The sequence below is a fragment of the Lampetra planeri genome, chromosome 43 (assembly GCF_965212315.1).
Source record: "Lampetra planeri chromosome 43, kcLamPlan1.2.h2, whole genome shotgun sequence".
NCBI classification, from domain to species: Eukaryota; Metazoa; Chordata; class Hyperoartia; order Petromyzontiformes; family Petromyzontidae; genus Lampetra; species Lampetra planeri.
This window is the reverse complement of record NC_136149.1, coordinates 2,456,467-2,465,834: the sequence shown is the minus strand read 5'-3', so window position 1 is coordinate 2,465,834 and position 9,368 is coordinate 2,456,467. Positions and strand designations below refer to the sequence as shown.

General features: G+C 49.2%; 1 protein-coding gene across 1 annotated transcript in view; it reads left to right on the top strand.

Moving 5' to 3' along the window:
* Nucleotides 1-1,540: 1,540 nt before the first annotated feature.
* Nucleotides 1,541-9,368, top strand: part of LOC144732581 (cytoplasmic protein NCK2-like) — a 30,942-nt gene continuing 23,114 nt past the window's right edge. Inside the window, exon 1 of the mRNA XM_078614031.1 lies at nt 1,541-2,512. The gene's annotated coding sequence lies outside the window, so the exon portion shown is untranslated. The remainder of the gene's footprint in view (nt 2,513-9,368) is intronic.

The window sequence follows — 9,368 nt, the reverse complement described above, 5'->3', positions numbered from 1 at the left end:
AGCCACATCATAAAAAACACACTTGATGAACGTATGGAAGCACCAGGGTGCAGAGGCAGGCCTAAATATGTAACGTTGTTTATGTATTTTATCAGGTATAGACCCAGTGGGCTATATAGCTATTTTTCCAGAAGCGACCTGGCCACAAATGATAGCCCAACGAAGCAGCATATCGTGTGGAAATGTATCGCAGCCAAATGCTCTAAACACGTTTTGTTTCTCAACGTAGAGGGGAAAACCGGAGGACCCAAAGAAATTTAACACGACCACGTGGAGAACATACAAACTCCACATACACAACAGGCGTCAGGGTCGGGATCGAACCCACGACCTCCTGTGTACCAGGCGAGGTAGTTAACATCTCCTAGCCACCGTGATGATGATGAGAGAGACACGCAAACTCCAAATCTACAGCAGGCGTCAGGGTCGGAATCCAAACCCACGACCTCCTGTACACCAGGCGAGGTAGTTAACATCGCATAGCCACCGTGATGATGATGATGAGAGAGAGAGACACGCAAACTCCAAATATACAGCAGCAGGCGTCAGGGTCGGGATCGAACCCACGACCTCCTGTGTACCAGGCGAGGTAGTTAACATCTCCTAGCCACCGTGATGATGATGAGAGAGACACGCAAACCCCAAATATATAGCAGCAGGCGTCAGGGTCGGGATCGAACCCAAGACCTCCTGTGTACCAGGCGAGGTAGTTAACATCTCCTAGCCACCGTGATGATGAGAGAGACACGAAAACCCCAAATATATAGCAGCAGGCGTAAGGGTCGGGATCGAACCCAAGACCTCCTGTATACCAGGCGAGGTAGTTAACATCTCCTAGCCACCGTGATGATGATGAGAGAGAGACACGCAGACTCCAAATATACAGCAGCAGGCGTCAGGGTCGGGATCGAACCCACGACCTCCTGTGTAGCAGGCAAGGTAGTTAACATCTCCTAGCCACCGTGGCGCCAAGACGGAGAGGAGGTTGCAAGTGTTGAGGCCAGGATGTGAGGGACTGTGGAGTGGACGTGGAAGATTATGGATGACCCAGGACAGGAGTGAGTGGCGGAAGAGGCACAGGAAGGCAGCAGGGCCCACAGATTTATGGGTGGGGGGGGGGAAGTGTTCTGGAAAAGAAGAAGTGTCCATTACTCAACGGGGCTCGTATGATGTAATGTTGACACTCGGACCTTACACCAACTCTGTTGGTTAACATTCGTCTAAAAAGGCCAGTAGAGGAAATGATATTTAGACCTGTTTTGGAGATACAGTATTCGTAAGTAGTTTGATTGGTTTTGCTCCTTTTATCACAATATTATTAAACCCAATAAAGTGCGTTCGACATTAATTTGGAATGCAGAGCACTAAATAATAATGGGATTGGCCCAAACGTTTTAATTCGGGAGCGTCCTGAAAGTGTCAATTAAGGACTAAATAGTTCCCTAAGCAAATAACGCGGATGTGGTGCGATGTGCGGTGATGTCGCGAACTGTGCTCCGTCACGGTGGAGGGAGCCGGGCGCGCATCGGTACACGATGACGTAAACATCCGGGCACTACTTGCGGTCGAGGCCCCAACTTTTGGCTTAACCTCGGCTTCTACTGCCGCCACCCTCGGCCCTTCCTTGCCGGTCTCTCTCGGCCCGCACGGCCCCGCAACGTTCGGTCGAGCCCTCGCTGCCCTCCCGCTTCACCCGCGCGTCCACCACCATTCCCGGCGGCTTCCCACAAGCGAGGCCTAGTCGCGCTCGGGCCCCCCCCTCCTTGCCTGGGCCCTCCCGCCGCCCCGACCCCCCCCGGTCTCGGCTGGTCTCGCGAACCGCCCTCCCAACGGGAGTCTTCCTCGTTCTCGATGCTGGGCGATAATTGCGGCCGCCGAGCGCCGGATGTTTGTCAATGATTACGCAGCGTTAGGGCAGCAGCAGCAGCAGCAAGAGCGTTGCGGGACGCGGCGAGCAGAGGCGGGAGCGTACGTGGCGGCATTGTTATAACATTAGCCGTGGCTCGGCGCGGGCGGTGAAGGGAAGAGGCCACAAAGGAGAGAGGAGAAGAGAGGAGACGAGAGGTCTGAAGGCGGAGAGCGGTGGCGGCTCTAACGAAGCGGAGACTGAACAGCAGCAGAAGCAGCACTCGGCTGAAGCAGCAACATCGCCGGCAAACAACACAACACAGAGTTCACAACAACGGGTCCACACCGACACCGCGCCAAACATAAAGAACCCCCCTCCACCCTCCACCCACACGGGCGACCTCGCAACAACGGCAGCTTCACCAAAGGGCAGCCGGGAACGACGGCTTCGGTGACAGCAGCAGCAGCGGTGGACAACAGCAACAACAACAGCAACAACAGCAGCAGCAGCTTCGAGAAACACCATCCGCACACTCTCCACCACCAGCAGCAGTCGGGACGACATCAACATCAGCAGCAGCGGCAGCAGCAGCAGCGGCGGTCTCGAGGCGGCCGTAAACCGAGGCGGTGAATCCGCCCTCTGGTCCCCCACACTTCTCTCCAGGTTGGTGTTCTTCAGGGGGGGTCGGTGGGTGGGTGGGTGAGGTGATCCTTGGAACTGCTGGTGATGCTGCGTTGATGTTCGCAAGGAGAACGGTCACGGCTGCTGCAGTCGGCCAGACGCGTGCGGGTGAATGAGGCCTTTTTGGATGTTGATTTGAGGGCGCTGAAGTGACATTCCGTGACCAAGTGAGAATTTGGAGCCACAGGGGATTGTGCGTGTTGAGGTTTAGCAACGCAAAGATGCGATTAATATCGATCGGCAAGCTCGCCCCGCCTTCACGAATCCGCACTGACCAGCGTGGTGAAGTATGGTCAAATGAGCTCCATGAACCCGCAAAGGTTAAACACCCCCCACACACACACATCCAAACAGGGCTGCAGTCCTGTAGATGTACATGCACAAGCTCACGACACCTACAGCACTCAAAACGCGTGTCGGATTCGACTTTTTTTTTAAAGGATTGTATGCAAATTGGAGCCACTAGTGACCGCTACATTCACCACGCGGTAAAAGAAAAATCATTTAAATCGCCAGGGAGAAGTGGATAGTTATACCTAGGTTTTCAAAATATATATGAAACGATCAGGTGAGAGAGTGGGGAGATCTTACCGCGCATACAAATCCCACAAACAAAATGTTGATAATGATTTTGACAGATTCAATTGAATGGTTGAATATTGACTTGAAGCTTTTGTGACTGCAGGAGTTGATATTCTTTGGGTCTATCGGTAAAGTCACGTTTACTTTATCTGTTTGGTTCTATGTGACTTTACCGAAAGACCCAACGAATATGAATGGTTAAACATGGTCGGGCACGCTGTAACGTGTTATCACCACCCCCCACTGAATTTTGATTTAAAGCTTTCGTGACTGCAGGGATTCATATTCTTGGTTCTTTCGGTAAAGTCACGTAGAAGGGAAATAATAAAATAATATGAATATAAAGCAATACAAATTCTCACGACGTTTCGACTGCAACACAAGCAATCATCATCAGGTGTGAAATCCACAGCATTTGATGATTGCTTGTGTTGCAGTCGAAACGTCGTGAGAATTTTTATTGTTTTATATTTTTATTTCCCTTCTACGTGACTTTACCGAAAGAACCAATAATATCACCACCCCCCAACTGCTTTAAGCAGTTGGGCAACACTGCCGAGCGTACACTTTTTTGTTAAACGGGCGGCGTTGCCTTCCAGACGTGACGGTCAAATGGTGCAACTTTGCAACGCGTAAAATGTTGTTCGCTGTCTGTTATTCCCTTTCAATCGTTGCGCAAACGTCGCTGCAAAACCAGGCAACGTTGCCGATTCTGCAACGCAGTTCTTCCAACGTCGCTGGATTTGAGCCTTTCCTGCAGCAAGTCGTGACCAAAACCTTCACCCCAGTACTGAGAGCGAGGCAAAATGATGTTTCACACCCACGTTTGTTTAATTCGACCGGATCGTGGCTTCGTTGGCATCTGTGCCAAGCTGCTGTGGATCAACTCCGATTGTCTTTTTCCCCTGCTCGTGACCACGCCGTCAACACTTGTATCGTGGGACCGTTTTTGTTTGTTCTTGTTGCCAGTATCAAAGAATGAATAGGTGTTATTATCCTTTCTGGTAATAAAACAGCAGGTGTTGACATGTTCAAACACCAAATAGATACATTTTGCGAGGAGCCAAGTCTGCATTAACCGCATTCGGTACTTGTGGTGAACATGGAAACAGAACATTCACTTGATCCGCCTACTCCCAACAAAAACCCTCTCTGGACAATAGGCCTTTTGCAGTTTAATCAAGCGTTCTTTTCTCTCTCTCTCTCTCCAGGACACTTCCATTATTGCAGTATCCTCTTCTGGATTATAAAAAGGACTTTCCCGACTCTGTTCGATGTGCTTTGAAGGAGGCCCAGTGCCCGAAACGCCACCTATGATATTTTTGTCCTCATTAGGTAATGTTTATTTGACGAATGTGACTTCTATTTTGATTTAAAGCTTTCGTGACTGCAGGGATTCATATTCTTGGTTCTTTCGGTAAAGTCACCCGATGATGATTGCTTGTGTTGCAGTCGAAACGTCGTGAGAATTTTAATGTATTATATTTTTATTATTGAATTGTTTCCCTTCTACATGACTTTACCGAAAGAACCAATAATATGAATGTGACTTCTTTTGCTCTTGTATTTTAAGAGCAATGGTTACGTTTGCTGCTCATAATCCAGAAGGTGTGTGTGTGTGACCAGATTCGTATAGCTCTAGTGACATTGGGGACGAGTTTTTAGGTGCGTCTTTCTTTCTGGAGAATCCTATACTCTGGGGGATATGGAAAACGCATTCCTGCGGAGGGAGCTGGTAGGGAGCTGGTAGGAACGTTGGGTTGCTCGGCCAATGGCCAGGGTCAACGGTGGCGTGGTGTATCCGCAAATATGGCCAACTGTGAGGGCGGGCACAAGCCGGCGTGAGTAGGTTAAACGTTGAGTTTTATAAGGGCACCACGGGGTGACCAGCCCCTCCCCACCCAGCCCCACCCCTCCCACCCCCCACCCAGCCTCACCCTCCACCCAGCCCATCCCCACCCAGCCCCCCCACCCAGCCCCTCCCCACACGGCCCCTCCCCACGCTCCCCACCCAGCCCCACCCCACCCTCCCCACCCAGCCCCACCCAGCCCCACCCTCCCCACCCAGCCCCTCCCTGCACGACGGACGGACACAATAATCCCCTGTGGGCTGGTGTAACCAGGAGGTTCCTACCAGTATAACAGCAGGAGCTGTCAAGAGCTCTCTCAAAGTAGGTCGGGGTTTGTTGGGACTGCTCCGGCTATGAACACAATCATGATTAATGGTTTGGGGTTTAGGAAAATGTATTATAAATGTGTGTATAAAAACGAAAGTTGAGTTTCTTAAGTGCCTTCACTAAAGCGGATGTATCCAGTTGGCTTATTAAAAACAGTGTCACATGCTTATGAACGAATTCTTCCCTTTTTAAATTTAGCGTTCACATTTCAATGACACCCAACGCACGAAATCACACCCAGTCAATAGCATCGCCCCTTGCATGTGAAATGGGACTACAGCAAAACAGATTTTTTTTTGTATGGAACTTTTATTTTTTGCACGTTGGTTTTCAATGCAACAATCCATGTAGCACCTGCACGGGGAGCTGATTCAACAGCTCCATCTCCATGGTAGACGTTCTCTTGGGGGCGCGTTGTCTTCTTTGGCTGCAGCTCTGTCATTTAGTCATCTGTTCGAGAACCGCGGGCTGCGTTAATCTTTTTTTCAAATTATGTCTGTAACTTATACTTGTTCCTTTTTGTCGCTCGGTGTAATTCCAAGTATGCACCTCTCCATACTTTTTTGGCCACTTTTCAGAATGGGTTCCATTTGCTTTGTCAACATCGATATTTCTTATCCAGATACCATCGGAATCATTTAATCTGATCGTAGACGGTATTCGTTTGATACAATGATGTGTATATGCTATTTGGAATGGCTTTACTTAACTCCTTCGGAGATTAGAGCCTCTGTCATTCACCACAATGTTGAAGCGAGGAAGAAAAAACATCCGTACGCATGGATTCAGTAACGCTTTCCAACATTGCATGAATGATGGTACGCGCCGAGCCGAACAATGCGATGACGTGATTTCGCAAGGCTACTTCACACGTAATGACCTCATCGGGAGGTGAGGTGCATGCATGACTTGTGACGTAGGCAGATGGCAGCACACGGAATGGCATCGCCTTGGCTTGCAAGGATAATTCTTTTGGCACTTGATTTTTTTTTCGCCAAGAAAATAAGGCAACCCAAAATTAATTTTCCATTTTTTCTCGAATAAGTAAGTAATCTCAACTTATTTTATAGAACGGTATTTTTCTTTCGAATGAACTTTTGAGCGTAGTCCTGCCTCCCTTACAAGGCCGGCAAATGGACCAAACCAGCACATCAACGCTTCAACCTTATTTGGAAAAGCGATAAAAAGGAATCGTTTATTGCGCTGAGTCAAGGACCCCTCTTAGTCTCATCGGTTGAATCGTGACCCTGAACCGTGCCAATTCATCCCATCCCCAGGGGGAGGTGAATCACCCCAGCCCTAATGAAAACCAATAAAGAACACGATATCCAATAATAAAAGCCTACGTGTTAAACCCAGTAAAGAACACGCCTCTATCATTACACAGTGAGCAATACAACTGTTCCTCTCACATTAGGCACCTACGAACTTTAGAATGTAAGTAAGTGCATGTTTGCGTCAGTGTTGGGTGGAGGTTGAGGTTTTTTTGTTACTGCCTTTTGTCAATCCACCCCAATGACTGACCAGCTGTGTCAGTCATGGGGTGGTTTGATCATGCTTGACACTGGTTATTCCTGGTTGGTTTAAGTGGGAAGCCCATAGCCGGTTCAGATATTGTTCGCCACTGATATTAACTGTGGTTGACAATGTAACTCAAGTCATCGGGGGAAATAGCGCAGGGTTACAACGCAAATTAATCATATTCGGTAGACATTAATCCCATGGGTTGATAGTTTAGGGCACTCCTGTGCCAGGCCGAACACCCAAATGAGAATATCCTATTCACAGCACTCATTGGCATTGGTCATAACAGGAAACTAAGTGCTTAACAGAAAACTTTAAAGGTAATCGTGAAAATTATTATTCGTCTTTGCCTGCTACTGCCGCCACAATCATTCATGACTGACATGGCATGGAGAGGCCTTCATCCAGCTCGTTCATTCCTTTGTTTCTCAGTCCACTTGTCCTGGTAAGGGTCGCAGCAACAGCATGTTGCGTAGTGGCGGTCCAGACCTCCCTTTTCTCTGGCGGCAGACTCTAGCTCTTCCTTGGGAATTCCCAGGCGTTCCCAGGCCAGCCGAGTGACATCGTCCCACCGCCAGCGTGTCCTGTGCCGGCCCCGGGGTTTTCGCCCAGTGGGACGTGCTGCTGCCCGGTAGAGTTCAAGGGGGAGTCTGTCGGGAGGCATCCTTACTAGGTGCCAGAACCACCTTAACTGGCTCCAGCTGTGTATTGAAAAAATACTTAAAGCTATGGATAATTTTATTGTATATTTTCAATGTTATCGGTTCGTGTAAACCTGTATACCACTGGAGGCGTTGATGGGAAAACACATTTTCTTGAATGTGACCCCGAATCAAGAACATTAATTGAATTGCGATGGGGAAACTTAGCGAAGCGTCACTTGGCAACTGCCAATGCCATCGTTGCCAGTACCACCACACGATGCCATCGCTTCCCCCACCCCTCCTGCCAGATCTCGCAGCAGTTGCAAAGTCAGCACCCCACCTCGTAATCTCATCATCGCCGCGGTCTGCCTTGAGGTCTTCCCATTGGCCGCCGACCTCCGAGTGCTTCGCCCAATGCCTGTGTAGAGGAGTAAAATGGGGACGTGACGTCAGGTGGGCCGTTCAGTGCGATGACGTCACATCTCCTAGGGTACTTAAGGGATACCCCGTGACGTAAGCGGGGTCACTGTGGGAACGGGTAGAGTAAGAAGGGTGAAGAGGGAACCAGGGGTAGAGAGAGGGGATCGAATAGGGAGTCTGGGGAGAAGCCGGTGGTAGCCATAGAGGTGCTTCTCTCTCCGGTCGGTGGAGTCAGCAGAGTCCACGATCCGACACGAGAGAGAGAGACCGAAGCTAGCCGGCAGGGACCCGGACTCAGAGTAGGACCCCCCTAGCCCCTGGGAGTTGTGTACCCTGCTGTGTATTATTGTAACAGCTTTAATAAACCCTGGCGATAGCCCTTAACTTACCTCCGTCTCGGAGTACGTCCGTCGGAACCTCTCTCCACCTGTTTCGGTGACCGGCCCTCCTCCATGCATCGCCGCCTCTTCTTCCCCCATTGTCTATATTTCTTTACCTCGGCATTTGTACTTCAAAATTACAAGTTGTTTACCCGATCCTGCCAAGACATGCTTGGCATTCTTTGCATGCACCTCCTCCACTATACCGGTAAACTCTGACAAGGCGAGGCAATTCATCTCGGTGATCTTTCACCCAGTTCAATCAAGACGAACCGAGTTGGGAAGACAACTGGATGATGAATCGAATGCGAACTAAACCCCCATGGGTTGTCGCATTTGAGCACATTCAGCATGTTCCTAAGTATTTAAATGTGTGGTTATTTAATTAGTTTCTTACCTACCTTTCAGTAAGTTGTTTAGTACTGGCTGTCATAACTCAGTCCAATAAATCCTTCGTGTGGGTTTTGATGTTTATATTTTATTAACCTTTTTTCTGTCACAGATTTTGTCTGCTTTCCTGTCTGTGTCACATGGTTTTGAGTCAAAGACATTTCTATTCAAGAGTTCTCACCGCGAGCAGTGGAGAGAGACCACATTGTGTCAGAGACTGGCCGCTAGAAGATGACGACACAAAACTTGCTGCCGTGATTCTGCAATCGTTTCAATATCCGCTTATCTACGCGTGGGCTTCACACCCTTCAGTGGCAATCAAAACTGAGATGTTTAGCTCTCGCAGCTGGAATCGGCTGAATTCGGTGACCAAACAAACTTAAAGTAGAGTAATGAGGTCTTTTGTTGCAGGCGTTGGAGGCAGGGCTGCCACCATAAACTTGCTACGTTTGAGAAACTTTTAAATCCGTGGGCGGCTGAAAATAGGTTTTGAAATCAGGAACTTGCGGCCACCGGTTTTGACTGACACAGCCGGGGTGAGCCTCCTGAGTACGTTTTTCCCAAACCAACTTCGGCACGTCGACATTTACAATGATTTAATAATAAAATAGTTCCCGGCCCATTTTGTCAGTACAGTGCACTCCTGGATGAGGGCCTCCTCATTGCCATGTTATTCATGGGGGCAGGTGGGGTTGTTTGACCATACTTCACCATGCTGGTC